Source organism: Ptiloglossa arizonensis, chromosome 11 (genome assembly GCF_051014685.1).
Source record: "Ptiloglossa arizonensis isolate GNS036 chromosome 11, iyPtiAriz1_principal, whole genome shotgun sequence".
NCBI lineage: Eukaryota > Metazoa > Arthropoda > Insecta > Hymenoptera > Colletidae > Ptiloglossa > Ptiloglossa arizonensis.
This window is the reverse complement of record NC_135058.1, coordinates 13,951,502-13,971,294: the sequence shown is the minus strand read 5'-3', so window position 1 is coordinate 13,971,294 and position 19,793 is coordinate 13,951,502. Positions and strand designations below refer to the sequence as shown.

The following is a 19,793-nucleotide window of genomic DNA, read 5'->3' as shown; positions in this document are numbered from 1 at the left end:
GAATCAGGACGGGAAACGGGAGTGAGGTCGGAGCAGCGTCGAGGTATACAGGGTGTCTCGAAAGTATACGCTACCAATCGGAGAGCAATTCTTCGCAAAAAAACGAATCGAAAATGTAGAAGAAAATTTTCTCCCGCGAAGCTTCCTTCTCGAGGAAATCGATTTGGAAAATTCTCGGGGCACGCGTACAGACGACGTCTGTCCATTGTTTACCATTTCTCCTCGGGTCATTGCGAACATCGACGCTGGACAGTCGCGAAGCGTCGTGTGTCGCGTGTATCGACGCAAGTGGAAACTGTCACCACGAACAGACGTACCGATCGAGTCGTATCGAGCGTGCTCCGAAAACGTTCGAAATCGATTTCGTCGAGAAGGAAGCCTCGGGCAAAAAAATAGCGTTCCACGTTTTCGTTTCAGTTTCTCGCGACGAATCATCCCCCGTTGCTAGATTTCGCGGAACACCCCGTACTTCCCGGCGGGCGACGAATCGCCGTGGAAAGAGGGAGGAAGCTGGAATGGAACTCGTTTAAAAATCTGTTAAAGCGAATATTATTTAAATCCGGCGCGGTAACAGGAATATCGCGTGAACGATTACCTCGGCGAGCGAGGAACACCGCGGGGTGGCGGCTGCCCTCCGCCGCCGTTACTATCGCAGCCGACGCCTACCAGCGGCACCACCGCCAACGGCCGGGATGCCGCCGCCGCCGCCACCAGCAACGCCATCAACGCCACCGCCACCATCGGTAGCATCCCCATCGTCGCGACCGCCGCCGCCGCCGCCACCGCCGCCACCGCCGCCGCCACCGCTACCGCCGTAGCCGGTGGATAACCTCCGCTTGTAATATTATTTCAGGTATGTGTACGCGCGCGGCCGGCCCTCCCTTAATACAAACTAATCAAATACCTAGCTTCGAGCGTTGTTTATTTCTTTGAGAATCTTTCGATAACAGTTGTGGGCTTTCTTTGATGCGAGAATATAATAATAGTGGTTAGTGCAATTTTTTGTGCAGAGCGACGTTAAAGTGTGAAAGGTTGTAATATTATTTCAGGTATGTGACCTACCTAGCTTTGTCGAGCATAGTTTATTCAATCCTTAAACGATTAAATGACCCCTACGATACTTAAATGACCTCGAATGAAAAAATCAATGTTCGATAGGAATCTTACTGTAAAAAATTATTTCCCTTCGATCGTACAACACACTCAAACCGGAACAACCGATCGTCGAACAATCGGTCGATCGTCGACCTACGAAATTTACTAAACGAGTAAATTCGTAATAAGATTACGAAACACGTTCAACGATAACACCGATTTTACACGTCACGGAAGAATCAAGTAGCTAGCGATAGCATTTCCAGCGCGTCTCGCGTCGAACGTTCAACGACTCGCGAATACAAAAGTATCCAGGTTTGCGTTGTTCGGCGTGGTTAATACGTTAATACGCCGGTGGTACCTCTGTTCCAGCTCACGTGTACGCGTGTCGACTATCTGGAGAGCACGCGAGCGCACAATCGGTCGCCATAAAGAGAGATAACGGTGGACGGAATATCTGCGAAACGCTCTCCAGGCTGTCGGTTTTATTCCCGTTCGCCCAGCGTCGTCGGTTCGCTCGGTTCGCGCGCGGTTATCTCGACGCTCGCTGCTCGCTGATATCTGTCCTGGTTTCAAATGCACCGCGTCATTACGGGGGCTGAACGGTGACCCGCGCGGCAGCGTCCCGATGCCGGTTCTCGATGCTTGTTTACGTTTTCCCGGCTGCAGATTGCCGCGTCGTTACGGCTCGCTTGACGCACGGCCCATTTCCGATGCACCTCGCGATCAGTTACTACCGAGGAACGATTCGGTTCATAGTGTAGTACACTAATTTTCGAGTAAGACCGAACGCTCGAAGCCACCGACGCAACTCGAGGAGATGTCCACGGGAACGAAATCCCTCGCAACACGGACAACTGTTTCTTGGAGAATTTGAGTCGTTGGAATTTTTATTATTTTAACGACGATAGAGTTCTTCGAGAGAAGTAAAAGACACGAGCTGTTTTGGAAACGAATAGTCGTTTAGTTGAATTTTTAGCAAGTTGGAATTTGTATTCTTGAGAAGTTCTATCGGTAGAGTCTTCTTAGAGGACTAGAGGATGGTAGAATAAGCTACCTTGTAAACGAATAGTCGTTTACTTGAATTTTTAGAACGTTGGAATTTGTATTCTCGAGAGGTTCTATCTATGGAGTCTTCTTAGAGGGCTAGAGGATAGTAGAATAAGCTACCTTGTAAACGAATAGTCGTTTACTTGAATTTTTAGAACGTTGGAATTTGTATTCTCGAGAGGTTCTATCTATAGAGTCTTCTTAGAGGACTAGAGGATGGTAGAATAAGCTATCTTGTAAGTGGATAGTTTATCTGAATTTTTAGCACGTTAGAATTTGCATTCTCGAGAGGTTCTATCTATAGAGTCTTCTTAGAGGACTAGAGGATGATAGAGTAAGCTACCTTGTAAACGGATAGTCGTTTATCTGAATTTTTAGCACGTTGATAGTTGTATTCTTGAGAAGATGATTACAAAATATCGTGTTCGGTGTTTTATATTGGTTCCTTTGGACAGTCAACATCTTCGTTCCGTTTGGCATTTGGAGGATATTAGAATGAGTATTAGTCTCGTTAGGAAGTTCTTTAAATAGGGCTACCCGATCGACGTTGAAGCTGGTGAGATCTCGGGGATGAAGGCTGGTCCTATGGTAATTGTTGACTCAACAAGGGCTATCTTATCTCGAAGCCCCTTCAGGATCAAAGAAGCGATCATCGATTAAGGGCTACCGTCGTAAGTGCCTTTTATATAACCTGGGCTCGAAAAGGGAGGGCACGCTGGAAAAGATGAATAGAAAGTACGCGGATAATGGCCCCGATAGACGGCAGTAGTGCGTCGTGCTCTGATGAAGACCTGTCCTCTGCACTCACTTCATTTTTTACGTAACATAAAAGATTGTTAAAAGGACAACGCAACGGAGAATTTGCACACGTTGAAAAAAGAAAAGGCATTCAATACACTGCCTAAAGATCCTTTGATGAAATCTTCCCTATTCTTTTTTTTTGCAAAATCTTTCGTACACCGAATAACAAATAAAAATTTCGCTCCCTTACGAGTCGTCTTCGTAAAAGAGAGATCAATCCAGAAAAACTAAAATATTTACGCGTAAAAAAGTTTCATTAGTACCTGTTCAAATAAAATAAAAATATTCCAACGCTCCATTTCTGCCAGCTTGTAACGCAAAATGGAGGAATAGTCGTCGGTTAACGGAAACGTTCGCGGAAAGAGCAATGGACGTCGCACGCGTGACACGACCCTTCGGACAAAAGGGTACGGAAAGTGGTAACGACGTTTCGGACATCGGACGCGCTTCGATGTTATCTCCCGCTTCGCGAGAATTACTTCGCGCCTCACCGCGTCGCGCCGTCCTTTATGTCCGCAATATCGACGCGTGTTACGCGGTACGATCGCTCCTGCCCGATAACGATATTCCGTCGATGTGCTACGCCGCGCGCCTTGGGCTCTTGACCCCTTGGAAGGATAAAAAAAAACAGCGGCTGGGTTGGGGAGTGGTGGGAGAACGTCACGTGCCGCCTGTTGGAGGGGACGACGAAATCTTGATCGCGTCGCATCGTCGACGTGTCGAGGCGCGCGTTATTCGCGGTGACAGTTATGCAGCGGAGATGTTCCCATGATTACGCCACCGCGAAGATAAATCTTCCGGTGGGGGCACGCGAGTGCGAGTGCGAGTGCGAGTGCGAGTGCGAGCGCGACTTCTGGCTGCTCGCACGGTGTCACCGGCACAGATGACCGACCGTGCTCGTGAAACGCGAGCTGACGTGCACGGATGTCGCCGGTGAGGGAACACGTCGCTCCTCGATGTTTCCCGTTCGATCTTATGTACCCGTCTCCCTATGTATTAAGGGAGATCGAAGTCCGTCGATTGCGAATCTGTCGCGCGTATCGCGATCCGGATTCTGCTCCGGGACGGGCACTCGCCGATTCGCTGCTCCTGGGAACGGTACTTTTGCGATTTCACTTTGAAGATGTATTATTCGTGGAATTTTTAATTTGTTAATTAATTTGAAGGGTAACAGGTGGAAGCGGAACAGAGAAATGGGGACGAGGGTGTTTCGAAAAATATAGAAGTTCTTTTATTATCTTTAACTTTCTTCGTATTTTGTTTTTTTGTGTGGGAAACTGTCGTGTTCTTCTTTTTGTGTATTAGTGATTGTATATATTTTTTGGGGGGTTTGTAGTTGTTAACAATGGAACTAGCAAAGGGTCAATTTGACTCTTTCGAACTTCTTTTTAAAATTACGCAATTATTAACGTCCAAGATGGTAATATTCTTAACAATGAGATTACACTTCGAACAAGATAATTTTATTATAATAAAATCGATACGTTGAACTTTCTTATTCGACGAATCGATTGAATCGATCATCGACTTTTTAACGTTTAACACATTTCGATAAGTTTCATTTATTATTTCACCACCAACCGCAGTATTTACTCTTGAATCGATCATCGACTTTTTAACATTTAACACATTTCGATAAGTTTCATTTATTATTTCACTAACCCCCGTAGTATTTACTCTCTCATTACCCAGCTAATTACGCGACTAATGTCTCCTGCATTGATAATAGCTATACTTGTTCATAATAACTGAAGCAATAATTTATACCTAACACGAGACGCACGACATGCGGTCTAGACGTTAAATATTATATCGAACAGGAAATTACACAAATTTTGAGAAAAATATTTATACTCGTAAATAGATACTGTGTCCATCTTCCTGATACAAATTTCTTTGAGATAAACCTTGCAAAAAATAATATCCCGTAACACAATCGTACTGTACAGACACGTGGACTCTCGAGTGATCATTTCTCGTAAATATTTTCAATGAAAAAAAAATTTGATTGAAAATTGACAACACGTTGAACGTTGAACGCGCGTTCGATATTCGCGAGACATAATCTGCGTAGATTCTGATCGTCGCGGGACGCGCGTAACAATCGAGGGGATTCGATAAAGAGATCGCGGGAGAGCGCAAATGTTCAGAAACACGGGTCGTGATCGTGGCGAGGCAATTTGGAAGAATGTGGACACGTTTGCCATAACCGTACCGGATGTGTCCGGACATATGGTATGCGCGCGATTAAGTTGGGGTTGGCCGACGTTCTTCGGACAGCGTTTGCCTCTCGATGTGTTTGCTTCCGTCGTATATTCGAGGCTTTCGCGTATCGACGTCGCACTCGCGTCAATAATATTTCCTCGAGTTTAATAACATCGTGGTATCGAGTTGTCGTTTCGTGCGCGAAGATCGAGCGTACTTCGCGTACGGTACGCGATAATAATAAATCACGATCAAAATCTTCGTCGGACAGTTGCTCAAACGGATGTTGAACTGACCGATAAAATTCGCGAAGACTCACGTCGTTGTACAGTTCAGTTTCAACGATTTTCTTAAAGATTGCACGATTTAACGTCTCCTGCATTTAGTGAGATTTACAACGACGATCTTCCGAAATTTAACGCGCATAAAACAATTACCAAATTTATACAGACGCGGTGAATAAAGTGGCTCGTCGGAATTATTCATACATTCGTTTACAGAGTGTACGCGACTCAGGAGGGTTTACACGATTGCAAAATAAACTGGGAGTAATGAAACCGAAATTGAGTACGGAACAGAGCGTAACGAGATAAGTAAATGGACAAAAATAGGCGAAAACTGATCCCGGTTTAATCTTCTTATACACAACCGCCAACTGTGTTTGCACACACTTGTGGTGATATTCGTTTTAATGTACATTACGCGATATTCGCTACAACTGAAAATTTAAATACGAATGATTAGCGGTACTGTAGGAACTACTTGCAATAATCGTACATACGTTTAAAAATAGACCTACGGAAGGAAGCTACTTAATTGAGGTTAAGTTCGAGACTAGCCCACGGGCTGTATCTGGTACTCACTCGATCGTGCAGTTACTCGGTAACATGTACACTTCCTTCTCCAATTTGCTTGAAAAAGGACATTGCAACGATAACAATAATGATTTCGAGAAACATCGAAGAGCCGTGACGGCGCTTGTCGCGTGAATTATTACGTTAAAAGCATCGTGACGAAGGAAGCGGAAAACGGTCCGTAGCACGAATCGATAACAGGGTAAGTCGCCATTTCTTTTTTTTTTTGTTCCCTCCCTGTTATTTCGAAACGATCCGAAACATTCCTCCGGTCGCAATTTCGTCTCCGGGTTTTGTTCCCCTTTCATTCTCTAAAATATCGCTAGATTTTCCTACGGAGCAAAAATTGATGGTCGTAATTCCCATCGACGTCGATGTATCCCCAAGGTCGGCCTTGGGACGCATACAGTCGTATGCAAACACACGCGGTAGGAAATGACACGAACTGGCTGACTGTAACTCTTCGTTGACCTCATCCTTTCCACCCTCGTACCCGTGGCCCTTCGCCGATGCGTCCACCCCCTCCCCCTTCGCCCACCTCCTCAGCCACGAAGATCAATACACGCACTCTGCTCTCGCTTCGCATGACTTCGTATGGATTCTTCATTCACCGCCTGTTTTGTATTCCAGCGGCCTTTGGTGCGCTGTTTTCTTGGTCATTTATCGCGCGTTATACACGTCGCCATGAATATCTAATGGATTCCCTCCTCGGCCCCCCCCCCCCCCCACTTTTGTTCTGTTCCATTACTTTTGCATCCGTTGTCCCCGAATTGTATTAAGAGTCTGCTACTGTCATTTTCTCCGGATGACAAATCTGTTTTTTCATGGGGTTCTCTTTTCTTTTTTTTTTTTTTTTATTGCGCTTTGCCACAAGGAAACCGTTATTACGAGCTTTTATGGGATAGCTTGTTCAATGTAGTACTGTTCAATAAGTTTCATCGAACGACGAAACTTATTCAACAACCTATGTTCAATTTGTTTTATCGAACGACAAAACTTATTAAACAACCTAGTACTGTTCAATAGTACTTTTATTTCTTTATTTAGTAAAAGATGTTGCAAACCTAACCTCAATTTTATGTTTCTATGTCGACGATTATTTGAGAATTTGACAAGTGTGTTCTATGTCTAACCAAAATTTTCTTTCTATGGTTATGCAGGGAATTAACAGATGTGTTATGTATTAAAAATTGAAGGAAACTCAACATTTTTAATTTAGATATTTATAAAATTAGTATCAATTTTATTTTGACCGTTGCTTGGGAATTTACCGAGTACGTTCAGCCTTTAAATATTAAGGCAACTCAAACTTTCAAAATTAAGTACAATTGTTTTCGGTTTTAGTGTAATTTTATTACAAGTTTTAACGAAAATTGTTCACAAATTTTAACGAGAAGAGATTGTTGGGAGTGGATAAAGTAAGAGTCCGTGACGCCTACGTTTCGGGAGAAAAAAGTTTGCGGCACCATTTTTATTAGCTCTGAGATGTAGGTTAAACCCTGTTAATTATCTTCCGAAGAGAACCCAAAAGTTAAAGTCGACACATTATACCTTACTCGTATTTACCATTTTCTACCTTTCACACCTGTTAATTTTCCGAAGTTTGTTCCGGAACACCTTGTACAATTTAACTTTGGTAATTTACTCTAACGCCTTTATTACGTAACAAATTCGTGGATTGGCGAATGTTGGAGTGAAAATATATACGAATACGTAAATTGCGAGGAATGGCCATAAAGGTACACGAAACCTAACCTTACAATCCTATACATTTAATTGAACAAACACAAAAGTAACGAGAGAGTTATTAATAAAAGTGATCGAGGATAAATCGAAGTTCGACCAAAGAGAAATTGAAGTCAGTGTATTATACAAATCGAGAGAAAGATTTAATAATAAAAGAAATGTGCGAGAAAAAAAGATACGCACATCTGTCCAATATGGCGCGAAAAATCGGAAAAGTTGTACCCAGCCATTGTACAGAGAATGATCGAACTTGAAATTTTCATGTAGATAAAAGTAAGCTAGCAGGTCTGACACGAAACAAATCATGATATTGGCAATGTTTATACACACGAATGCAAGCAGAGTGCCTACAGCGATTCTTGTTAAGTGGAAACGCAGTCAAGTGTACGCGTGCCAGACGAGTATTCAAAATCGATTTTCTCGGCAACGAAGTCTCGTATGAACAAATTTTATTGCATATTTCCTGATCACTTCCGATCGGAACGATCGACTACTCGGTTATACAATCTATAAAAAATTTACACCGATTGTACCGTACACCTCTATGAAAGATTATTAAAAAAATTGAATTTTAGTTAAATGACTCGATGATTGCGCATTAAATAATATCAATTTACGCGTTCTTGGTCAATTTTCAAAACTAATCATTCTCTTCAACAAGACTCCTCTCCACGATCGCTACCTCCGCTCTCTAATGCGCGCGCCATTTACAAAACCATATCTGCCTCGCGTACACATTCCCCCGTTTCTTTTCCGACTTACATTTTATTTAATTTTCCCGACTCGAGCGTGTACATGTCTAAAATATCAGCTAATTCCGAGCTCGGTAACGCGCAACAACCTCCCATCTAGTTGCATTCCGCGCAGTTAAAACTCTTTCCCGTTCTGTTATTTCAAAGTAACAACTTCTATCCGGTTGAAGGAGACCCGAGACCTAACGGGCCGAGACGTTCATGAATAAAGGAATTAAGCAGCACGGGTGTGGACACCGTCGGTTGATTTTTATCTTACGTGCTGAGCAACCACGCTAACGATTCTACGTGTCTTATTTGCCGATCTGCGCCGGTGAGTCTCGGTTTCGAGTCCCCGAAGGATTCCCGGCGGACGAAATTGTCGAGGCGTGGACCAACCGTTTCGTAATTAACGCGGCGCGCAACGACGACGATTATCGCGAGCATCGTTCGAACGACGTCACACGAGCGGTTATTACTAGCTCAACCGATTAAATATGCACGGTGAACAATACACCGGGCCGATAGTTTCGTTAAATTTTCAAAAGACCGCGAACGCGACCCGCGGCCGATGGTGCTCGGCCGCGGGAACGACTCGAAGCGAGGGTCGGTGTATAAATTTCGAATGACGCGCCGCTAAATTTTACAGCGGAATAACGGCGAAAGCGATACCCCGGTCGTGCTACGCGGAACACCCACGGTGATCCGCCTTTTATTTCTGATACGTTAGCAACGCTTCGCCCGCCGTATTTTCCCGCGGGCGACACTCGCGCGGGAAGGGAGACAGAATTATGGAGATAGCATTAGAAAATTTATACGAGGCAACCGGCCGGCCCGCGTACGCGCACGCGTACGTGTACGGGAGAAGGGAATATGTGGCGGTGGAGGGGGTGGGGATAATCGGATCGAAGTTACCGCACGTACGTAAATGCGCATCGGAAACACGTTATTCGGCTATTTTTAAAAGCTGTTTTCCACCTCATAACACCGAATTCGACAAGTGCTGGCTGTGGAGGTCCACCCCCTCCCTCTCTACGGCATCAAATGCGGGCCGGAAGTTGCGAAGCGCAGCAGAAATTTTACAGCCCCCTTACTTCATCCGACGTGCATATTGCTGTCTTTCCGGATATCTCGCGAGAAGGTTCTTCCTGGTTATCCCGCCGACGCACTATTTTATTCGACGATGTTGCTGCCGCTTACCGCCGCGAATAAAAGACCACAGAACCGATACTCGCGAATCGGGACCCGCTGTTCCGCGAGTTACGTGTGCGAGATGACGATGACTTCGACAGCTTCACATTTATTATTCCATGTTTCTTTATCGCGTAATTATCATACATTACTTTTTGTTTAAAAGTTTCCCGCCGTCTCGGCTCGATTCGAGCACCCTTCTTTGGTAGACGAAGATTTTGGAATCTAAGAGGAAGTATTGGTTTTTTTTTTCTATTTTGGTTATAATAGTAGACCTCTTCGATGGTATTTCTTACCGAAGATGTGAAATATTTTCTTTAGTTTCCTAGTAAAATTTTTATACGCCAGAGTAGGATTCTTTTCTTTCCTACTGTTCATAGTCAAAGGAATGTAATATTTTTTACGTCGGGTAATATTTTTCAAAGTTAGGACCTCTTCTCTTTCCTATTATTTATTGCCAAAGGAACAAAATTTGTCACCAGAGGAATGTAATATTTTTTAAAATTCGTATCAAAATTTGTGTATTTCACAGATGAGTTTCATTGTAGTTAAGAAGTTTTATTACAGCGCTTGTGCATCGAGGAACTTTTATTATTTCGACACGAACATAAATAATCATTATTTTGTTTCGATTCAGTTCCGTTGTACGTCTGCATTGTGGATTGTAAATCTTATTAAGATAATTTTTAGAATAGAGAATTAAAACTTTCTTGGTAGATGTAAATTTATACAAGGCGAAGACTCGGTGGAATAAAGTGCAGAGGAAATTCGAGCAGAAGAAAGTGAGATTAAAATTAACAAATTTTTAAGTAAACTTTGCTGCTTGTTGAAAGAATCTCGAGCTAAATTTTGTATTTGCGTCGATGTTTATAACAATCCCTACAGTGCGAAGCAATGCACCATAAAACATGCTACTCTTGATTCTGTACTCGCTGTACAAGTAATATAGCAATATCGTCGATTTAGTAAGATTTTTAGAAAACAGAAATATTTTCAATATTTAGTTTTGACAATCAGTTGTCGTTCAATAGAAATAAAAATACATTTATCACACATTGCGATATAAAATCCAAGAGTACATTCTACCCCACACGAAAGTAGCGAGATCTCCTTTACGAAATTTGTTTAATACTCGTGGAGAAATGCTACCGCAAGAATTAATTTAAAAATTCATTTCCAACGAATTGACATTTAAGTAGGATTTAAAGGTAGGAATAACGTTACGGTAGCGCAACCGACGTGTCGAGTTTACGATAAATCGCGTTGCAAGACCCCATAGACCATTCTCCTCGATACGAGTGTAGCAACACGCGCGTTATAGGACCCGTCGAAAGACACGGAAACGTTCTGTTTTAGTAATTAGAATTAGCGCGAAAATATACGACGTCGCAAGCTGTTTCTCGTCGCCGGAGAGCGATGCAACCAGCGTCGAATAACACCGAACCCGAACAACGAGCGAGTTGACCAAAATGGAAACGAGTTTCTTCCTCGTCCCGCTTTACAATTCCGTGTGAATGACGCGCGCGGAAAACAGGTGGACACGGAAGTTGGTCTGCGCTGAACGGTGGAAGAACCACGATCATTCGCATGTTCATTAAAACGCAAACGAATTCCACGCAATTCTTCGTACCGACCTGACTCAACCAGACCTCCTGTCTCTCATGCTCTGCCCATACTGTACATGTACGCGTGGTGTCGTGAAATTCGTTATTGGGTGATCCGAAACGCGAGTTTCGTAGAAGGTAAATTTAGGTGTGACATCGACCAGGAATAAATTCGGTCTGACACCTCGTGTGGATTACAGGGTGCATTAAAACTGTAATATCGATGATTTTTAAAGAATAATAGAATCGCGCAACGGTGTCAAAAATTGCGAAAAATGACTCGAAAGAATTTGAGAAAAGTTCGAATCGAGTGGAACGATTTTGATTAATTTTTATTTAAAAAGTGAAGCGTTTGAAGTTTCATTTTGGGAGAATCTTATTTTTGGAAGTTTGAAAAAATTGTTAGTTTTGTAAAATTTGAGGCGAACGACATTATCGAACGATATCACCTCGGTCGAGGAGTTACGATTGTATTGTATAGTACGGTGTGTATAGGTTAGGCGTCACATCCCACCAGAGGGCCATCAAACATTTCCTCCTCTTGCAAGTTCTCCATCCATCATCGATTCGGGTATAATAATCCTTCGACCAATCACCGAATGTCCACTGTGTCCAACGGAATTTGATAAGTAGACTCACTCGACGCGTTCACTATAGTGAATATAAATTTCAGCATAGGAGCTAAATTATTTAGCGTAAGATACTCAATATTTCCACACAGAAAATCGTGAACACTAGAAACAAAATTCTATTTTCACCCAAAGAGTTCAATACACTTTCGAAAGCATTCTACTCTTTTTATAGCGCTCTGAACGTTTCTACAGTAACTCTATATTTAAAAAAAAAACCCGTTATAAAAAAAAGTGACACTTCTCCTTATTTTCACGCAAAGAGTTCAATAGACTTTCGAAAGTATTCTACTATTTTTATAGCGCTCTGAATATTTCTATAGTGACTCTATATTTCCCAAAAAAACCCGTTAGAAAACAAAATGACACCTCTCCTTATTTTCACACAAAGAGTTCAATACACTTTCAGAAGCATTCTACTTTTATTATAGCGTTCTGAATATTTCTACAGTGACTCTATATTTCTAAAGAAACTATTACAAAAAAAATTACATTTGCCTCTATTTCCATCCAAAGAGTTCAATAGACTTTCGAAAGCATTCTACTCTTTTTATAGCGCTCTGAACATTTCTACAGTGACTCTATATCTCCAAAGAAACCCAATAGAAAAAAAATTACACTTCCCCCTATTTTTACCCAAAGCGTTCAATACACTTTCAAAAGCATTCTACTCTTTTTATAGCGCTCAGAACGTTTCTACAGTGACTCTATATCTCCAAAGAAACCTATTAGAAAAAAAAGTAACACCTCCCCCTATTTTCACTTAAAGCGTTCAATACACTTTCGAAAACATTATTCTATTCGTCTTGCATCGGTCCGCGTGGACGTCTGCACCGTGACTCCATGTTTTTAAGGAAACTCCGTACGAGCCATTACACATTGGTCGCCAAGTGACTGTCTCCCGTTTCCATTACCAACCGCTTCGTTAGCCGTGGAACCGACGGCGACGTTGTTCTTCACGGGGGGACGGTCGTTCCGCGTTACCAGCGGCGTGCCGACGCGTGGCGTCGCCTTCTTTTCCCTCCTCGTGGCGAACGCCTCTCGGACGTCATTTATCACGCTCGGGCCGCACGAGTCCTGCGATAGGTTCGTTTCATTTGCAACCGCGTCCATTAATACTGGCTGTTTCGCTCCGTAATTCTTTCGTGTCTCGCAAGACAACCCCATGTCCCCTTGTCTCTTCTTGCCGCTCGTTTTTCCACCAGTTGCGACGGACGAGGAATCGATTCGCGCTCGAGTTAAATAAGAGCATCGAGTTACAGTCCGATGCTCTTTCGCTAACTCGACTGTGCGCAATTTGGTCGGTGCACTCTGTCCAGAACAGGGCAGACTTTCAGTTTAGGATCGCTTCTTCGATATTTCTCACGTTAAAGATTTTTATACGTTTGAACTTCCACCCCTTGATTTTACTCGTTCCGGGAAAATATCTCTCACTACCGACCATTTTGAATTTTCTTTTTCTCACTTGGCTCAGAGTAATTCTTTCGCCACGCTCGTGACTTCTTCGATAGTTTTTGCCTTAATAATTTTTACGCTTTCCACCAATGTCCCTCTTATATTCTTTTTACTTGTATTTAATTATTCGATAGTCAAGTTGAGAATTAATTTTGTTTCGTAACGGGGAACCTTCTTCCAAGAGTTGAAAAGAAATCTAAGAATTGAAAAGAAATCTAAGACCAAAGAATCGTTACTAATGTTTCGCGTTTATTTTTATTCCTTTCGGTATGCGTAACAAGTCGGAACCAATTTCGGTAAATGTTCCAAGGTTTGGGTTTCACGTACACGCCGATGCAGCGATTGTGTTCACTTTTCTTGCCATTAGGAGAATTTTGATACCGTCTGACAGAACCAGTTCGTCGACAAACCACTTGCAATTAATTTTTTAACAAGGTACGCCGTCGAGATGTACAACAACCGCTTCGTTAATTGCAACGCTATTCATCGTATCGTCGAGTGTCCGGAAGTTGAAACGCACTGTTTTCTTCTCGTGCGTGCACCACCGCCTTTTCTGCCGTCATTTGTCACACCTATCGTACGGTTACGCGATAGGTTCGTTTCATTTGCAACCATGTTCATTAATCCACGACCGTGCCGCGCCGTGCATGAAAATTGATGTCCATTCACCTTTTCCCTTTTCTCGCCAACCGTGCCACACTTTACAACGAAACGGGTATGCAGAGCACGAAGAATTACCAACATTAAAAATATATCGTGCTTACTCGTGTTTTTCAATTATCGCAATGGGACGAAACGGGATCCAATTAGCTTCTGAATTCGTCGCGCGTGGATTATATTTCGTACATCATCGACTACTCATGGAAGATTTCCCCTTTAGATCTATCGAGAAACGTAAAGTGCTACGCAACGTTATTTATCGATGCACGTAATATTTTTATTTGGACAAATTACGAACCACAGTATCACGAAACGCATTGTACTATTGAACCGGTTCCAAAGTTTCATACATGCACTTACAATGTCATCTGTGACCCACGGAGAACTTCTCGTTCGAGTTAGTTTAGAAGCCGGAAACTTTACAAAAATACTTATCGTGCTTTTCCCGTGTGTGCTTAAAGATGTGTATACGCAGCGGTGGAAAAAAAAATTAAACAACTCGAAAATCTAGAAAACTCTCAAGTAGCGAGAGAAGAGTGAATTTTTTATTACGTATACTTTTCAGTTGAATATTTCCGTTCAGGAATTTCCCAGGTACGCCACGTAGAACGAAAACGTTCCAACGTCCGGTTTTCCATTACCGAATGTTAATTTTAAAGGCGCGCGTAATCGGATCGTAATTATGGGTCATCGAGGAGTGGTGTGGTGCGCATAAAATTTGAAACTCGACGTTGTAACGTAACACGTTCAACCATTTCCTGGCCTCTTAAGGAAACCGTGACTGCGTTACCGGTAAAAACAGCAGGAAAAGTTTGAAATTCTATTTTCAATCTCAGGATGGAATTCTTCCGCGGAAGTGTTACGTCAGGTCTCGTTTGTCTAACCCCGGAGAACGAGGGACGAGCGAGAAAATTCTACCCCTTGAGAAGAAATTTCCTCTTTGCTACTCGGTTCGTATCCCTTGCCTAATGGACATTCCAAAACCCATTTTTTCCTTGAATTTGAATACGTGGCAGCTAGCGACAGTGCCTCCGGTGCTTCGGGACAAACTGTCTCGCGCGTGTGCTCTTTCTAATTACACGAACGACTCAAAGTTTACACATAGATATTTCTTTTCGACTAAATGAATAAAATTGTTTTATCTTACACACGATACTGAACGATCACTGGTAACATTGTCGAAGACTCGACTCGGGTGCTCTAAACTCAGTTTGTCAATTTTTATTTCTATTCTTCGTATCTGACATTTCAGTAATACTCCAAAACCATAGTTTGTCAATGTTTATTTTTCTTCTTCGTATCTGACATTTCAGTGATACTCTAAAGTCGTAGTTGGTCAATTTTTACATTAATTTTTTTCATTCCAGGTCACGAGATAAATGATTATTTACTCTATATTACTTTGAAATTTTCGTTCATCGTGTGAGCACGTTATCGACCCAGTGACCTATATATATATATATATATTTTCAAAGTCTTCCAAGGACGACAAATTACCCACATAAAGATCCAGAATTCGAATTTACCGCTCGTTACGTCTAGTTTAGTCGCTAACGACATTTACCCTCGCCATGAACGTTGTATAACGCCGGAACCGCGCTATCTCTTCGAGTTCCGGTCGTCGAATCGGCCGACGCAAATAAAGTTCTTCGTTTCCGTGATCTCTGCATTAGCATTCGAAAAATTTACGAACTCCGCCGGAGGAAGCGTGCACGCGGCAACCATGAGGGGGAGAAGAAGGGACCGAGCGCGCAACTAAATGACGGTAGGTCCGAAGATGCATGCGTTTCCAAGGGAGAGACGCGAGAGATAATAAAGAAGTCTCTCTCTGACGAATCCTCCACCCTCGATGCTCTTTTATTCTTCCTTCGGGCTCCCTCTCACTTTCAGCTTTTCGTTTGGCAAAAATGACGCCAGACGAAATATTTTGCGACGACATTGCAGGTAGCCTGTTTACACGATCGGTGAACTGATTAAAAATTCGTAAAACATTCGTAAAATATTCATCAAATATTCGTCTACCCCGACAGATCATATCCGAGAGACTCGAGTTAGAAAATTTACCTTGCGAATACTTTGATTGGGCCAACACGAAATATTCTACCAGTATTATATAGTATATTGTGTAATATTTATAAAAATAAAATAGAAAACAGTTAAACAGAAGCTTCTCCGTCCATTTCTCATTTTACTTTTCACGGAACGAACAAACAAGACCGCCCCGTTAGTACCGAGACGAAAAAGTTAAGCTCGATATCTCGGTTAGTATCGATTCTATGGTAAACTTGCACAGAACCGAAAACTTTCCAAATTTAATTTCCTCCGCCACACGCGATATATACTTTTACCGCGGAACTAACCAGAAAGGAGATATCGTCGCGGTTATCGTATTCGGTGCAGCTCGCAACACCTGCCGTGAATCTTACGATCTCGGGCGGCGTACGATCACGCCGCAGAACCGAACTGGGGTCCGCGAGCAGGGTAGAACTTTCATTTATACAAATCACAAAATTATGCTCTCGTAATTCCCGTGACTAACGACACGCCCCCCCGGAGCGTAATCGTGCTTAACGACCGTGCCAGGTCCGAAGATGCACGCGTTACCAGGGAGACACACACGCCGGATGATAAAGAAGTCTCTCTGACGAATCCTTCTCCGACGTCCCTTTATCCTTCTCTCAGTCAGCCCTTCCCCTTGGCTCTTTTCCCCGCAGGTTTTCGCCAGGCAAAGATTACAACGACGCGCGGAACCCAACAAAATATTCATGCCCTCCCCGTATCCACGTACAATAACCATTGTGCGAGACTGGCGCACCATAATAATCCTGGCCGATATTACTGTCCTTTTTTTTCCTTTTTTCTTCTTTTTTTTTTTTTCTTCTCTCCTCTATTCCCTCGGGTGTCGTTTCAGCGGGTTCGCCAATTCGAACCCGCGATCCATCGATCCGCAGCCCCTACCCCTACCCACATCTCCTTCGCACCCCTTCCACACCCCCTGGTCTTCGGTGTTCCGCGATGTTACGGGCTCGGAAGGGTATTACAACTTTTATCGGTACTTGTCGATTACTTTTCACTTCGCCGCGAAGAATGGAACGACCGGCGCTCGGTGTATTACTTTCGGCTGGAAAAACGAGGACGACGAAAATTGATTCGCGGCGGAGCACGGCCGAAACATCCACGTTGCGAGCGTTGCCACCACGCGAGCCGCGGAATTTCTTACGGAGGACTTCGGTTTTTCGGCCAGCGCCACCGACGCTTTAAATGGTATTTAAAATTGAACGCCGCCAGACGAGGAAATTGGAATGGCGGGGAACCGAGATCTCGATTCCATCGCTTGAATTATTCGATGCTTGGAAACTGGGTTACCGTGAATTTTATTTTACATCTTAGACGAAGAGTTTCGGATTCGCGCGAGGTGAGACGGTTGGTGAACCGCTCGCGGAATACACGCGTTCGATAATTTACACCGTTGATCTCGAAAGAGAAATATTTCCCATCAGGAGGGATATTTGTCCCGATTACGGGGGGATGGTCCAATATACGAAATTAATTTCGCAGATTTTGCGCACTTGCATTTCTTTAAATCGAAATTTCTAAGCTACGTACTTTGAATTTGGGAGTTTTTAGAAGGTCGCCATTAGGTGGTGAACGTTCGAATAATTTTCTTTGGAGATACTTTAGAAAGATGGTTTTACTCTTCGAATTTTTGTCGATTTTTAATTCTATGGTAATTTTTTTGGGTCGTTTTAAAGCGTGGGTTAAATCGCAAGGAAATTAGGAAGATTGATTTCAGTTATCATTCTAGATGTTTGATCAGAAGTTTTGCGTTGTTGTTACGGATTTCATGAGTGTTTGCATACCGTGTTTCGATGTCAACCGGACGCCTTTTTGTTCAAAGTAGAATAACATTGTAAAATAAAATCGTACACCGACTTTTGATAGGTCGTTCTAAAGGGGAAGCTTCGATCTTTAAATTCGTCTTAATATTATTCGTGTGAAAAAATGTGTAAACAATTGGCAGCTACTTGAAGTTTTCAATTTTTTTTTAGAGAATCAACTCCGCTTCTTCGATCGCTTCTTAATGTAAGATAATTCTCCGGGAAATTCAGCCTAGGAATATAAAAGTGGAATATTCAACCTTTGAAACGACTTCACGAAGATTATCGTACGACTATTTTTCACGAAGTTGCAGCAGTTCAAAGATTAATAGCGTTTCGGTCAAGTGTCCGGAAACTTTTGTAATGTCAGACGCGTAGCCACGAATAAAGAAGATAATATTAAAATTGTTTTTTATCGCGAAAATAAAATGAAATCTTCGCGTTTAAATATAGAAGAGAAGACGCTTTAAATATAAAACCTCGATGCGAGGTTGCAGCGCGTAATAATACGCGTGGAATTATAATTATAATTGTCGATGTAACTGTGTCTAAAATAGACGAGCGTTGTTCGAACTAAAAATACAAACCTGTTGTGCTTATAGACTCGCAAAAATAACTCGTAAACATCAACCGTTACGAAGTCGTTCTGTTATCGTTTCTCCGGACGGTTATTTATAAAGTCTTCCGGCGACTTAGCGCTTGTAATTATTTATACATCGATTTCCGCGCGGTGTCGCGTAACTTCTCCCGGTGACGTTTACATCGTTAATGTCGTCTACTTGGCGATCCGCGCAAATAAAGTGCGTTCGCGCGTTGATCTGTCATTTGGGACGCGCGACTGTTTGGCGTTTCGATGTATCGAAATGCACGGCCAATGGGATTACCGGCTGCCGCAATCGCTAATACCGATATAATTGCTAATAACTCGCGCCCGTATAATGTGTCATGCTGGACGCGAAGAGGCGCGTATCGCGATACGACATCGCGAAAATCGGCATGCAAATGACCTTAACGCGTTTACCATTACGGAGGGGGTGTGGGAGGGCTCGACGCATGATTTTTCAGCGACGTCGAAGAGTGGTCGACAGACCTCGTAGGGAACGACACGGTGTTCATCGTTGAGAAGAAAGTTGAAAGTGGGGAGAGTAATATTTCAAACGAGATGCAACGAGTAGATTGAGCGCGAGTGTTGATTGCTTCACGTGGTGTGTACGCGAAGGTTTGCGAAGAAAAATATAATTTAAGTGTGAGAGAGGCGAGAAGCAGCTAAGAATGTTTATGTGACACCTATTCTCAATCATGAGTATATCGAATAGACGATTATAGATATATTCTACGATGGGTTGACAGAGTTTGTAGGAAAAAACAGAGCAATATTTCAAACGAGATGCAACGAGTAGATTGGACACGAGTGTTGATTGCTTTACGTGGTGTGTACGCGAAGGTGTGCGAAGAAAAATATAATTTAAGTGTGAGAGAGGCGAGAAGCAGCTAAGAATGCTTCTGAGAAACCGATTCTCAATCATGAGTATATCGAGTAGACGATTATGGATATATTCTACGATGGGTTGACAGAGTTCGTAGAAAACGATAGAACAATATTTCAAACGAGATGCAGTTAACAATCCCGCGCAAAGACGACTGCTATCTCTGTTTATTCGTATCCGAGGCTAGTGAGTTTTCCTAGCGAACGGTGGCTCGTATCGAAAAATTCTTCGGTTGATTTTTTATTCATTTCGATGCAAAGAATCGGACAGGTTCGATGGTATCGGCTTGGGACGCGTCGAGCGTACAACGAACCTTTTCTAGCGCAGCTCGCGACTCCTCGTCCACTCTGGTCACGAATAGAATCGCAAAGGAATACCTCGCGATCCTCCCAGCGACATGTTTCGCA

The 19,793-nt window shown here is 42.9% G+C and overlaps 1 protein-coding gene across 6 annotated transcripts in view; it reads right to left on the bottom strand.

The window, feature by feature from the left end:
- The window catches only part of Ten-a (Teneurin-a transmembrane protein), a 990,045-nt gene that overhangs the window by 393,616 nt on the left and 576,636 nt on the right, over positions 1-19,793 (bottom strand). The gene's annotated exons all lie outside the window — the stretch shown is intronic.